This window comes from Propithecus coquereli, unplaced genomic scaffold, assembly GCF_000956105.1.
Source record: "Propithecus coquereli isolate 6110/MARCELLA unplaced genomic scaffold, Pcoq_1.0 Scaffold3, whole genome shotgun sequence".
NCBI classification, from domain to species: Eukaryota; Metazoa; Chordata; class Mammalia; order Primates; family Indriidae; genus Propithecus; species Propithecus coquereli.
The window spans coordinates 1,558,659-1,560,619 of NW_012148618.1; positions in this window are offsets into that span (position 1 = coordinate 1,558,659).

Sequence of the window (1,961 nt, forward strand, 5' to 3'; positions counted from 1 at the left end):
TGTTGTACCAATTAGAAGAAAAATGCTCTTTTTATCACCTCTGCTACACCACTAAGCCACTCCCCTCAATCTCCCTCTCTCTCTCTCTCTCTCATCCACACACACATACACACACACACACACACACACACACACACACACACACTTGCACTCATACACACACAGGAGAACATGAGCTTTTCTAAAAGTTCCTGGGGAAGACACTGCCCTCTTGTGGACTCATGATAGTGATCAGAAAAAACATTCAAAATGCATATTGCTTTCATGTGAACTGTTAAAAGTAAAAATGACACTTTGGTTAAATTCAGAATATACAAGAAATTCAAACTACACAACAGGAAAAAAACAAAAAATCCCATTGAAAAGTGGCCAAAGATCTTCCCCACTGTTGCCACTTCTATTCAACACAGTACTGGAAATCCTAGCCAGAGCAAGAAAGCAAGAGAAAGAAATAAAAGGTATCCAAATCAGAAAAGAGTATGTCGAAGTATCCCTATTTCCTCACAGTATCTTCTTATATCTAGAAAACTCTAAAGATTCCACCAAATGACTCCTAGAATTGATAAATAAATTCAGCAAAGTCTCAGGTTATAAAATCAACGTACACAAATAAGTAGCATTTCTATATACTAATAACAGGAAAGATGAGAGACAAATCGAGGGCTCAATACCATTTCCAATATCTACAAATAAAATAAAATACTTAGGAATATACTTAACCAAGGAGGTGAAAGATCTCTACAAGGAGAACTACAAAACACTGAGAAAAGAAATCATAGAAGACACAAACAAATGGCAAAACATCCCATGCTCACATATTGGTAAAATCAACATCGTTAAAATATCCATCCTGCCCAAAGTGATATACAAAGTCAATGCAATTCCCATCTAAATACCTATGTCATATATCACAGATCTAGGAAACGTAATCCTAAGCGTCATTTGGAAACAGAAAAGAACTCAAATAGCCAAACAATCTTAAGAAAAAAGAACAACTTTGGAGGCATCACATTACTTGACTTCAAATATACTACAAGTCTATAGTAACAAGAACGGTACGGTATTGGCATAAAAATAAACACATAGACCAATAGAAAAGAATATAGAATCCAGAAATAAAAGCATCTACCTACAACCAACTGATCTTCAACAAAGCAAAGAAAATTTTACACTGGAGAAAGGATGCCTGGGAAATGGTACTGGGAAAACTGAATAGCCACAAGCAGGAGAATAAAACAGGACCCCTATTTCCCACCATATAAAATAATTGTTTCAAGGTGGATAAAAGACTTAAATGCAAGGCATGAAATCATAAAAACTCTAGTAGACAATACAGGAAAAACTTTTCTAGTCATAGACCTAGACAAAGAATTTATGATTAAGACCCCAAAGGCAAATACAGCAAAAACGAATAAATGGGACATAACTAAATTAAAAGTCTTCTGCACAGCAAAGGAAATAATCAGCAGAGTAAATAGACGACCTGTAGAATGGGAGAAAATATGCTCAAACTATACATCCAACAAAAGACTAATGCAGAATCTATAAAGAACTCAAGCAAATCAGCAAGAAATAAACAGACAACCCCATTGAAAAGTGGGCAATAGATATGAACAGAAAATTTTCAAAAGACAATAGAGAAATAGACAACAAGCGTATGAAAAGGGGTTCATCAGAAAAATGCAAAGCAAAACCACAGCTAGATACCACCTCACCCCTGTCAAAAGGGCCATAATTAAAAAGTCAAAAAACAGTAGAGGCCAAGATGGCGAATGAGACAAGCCGCCAGTCAGAAGGTCTCTGCAAAAAAGACGAATTTTAGAAGAAAGAGAGAAAAAATAAGCGAGCAGAGAAACATAGATCGGGTGAGGGTCGGAAGGAAGGGTGCCTGAAACTACAGGAGACTCCACGGGAAGGCATTGCGGAGGAGAACTGGAAGGAGAGAGGTCCCGAGAGGCTTG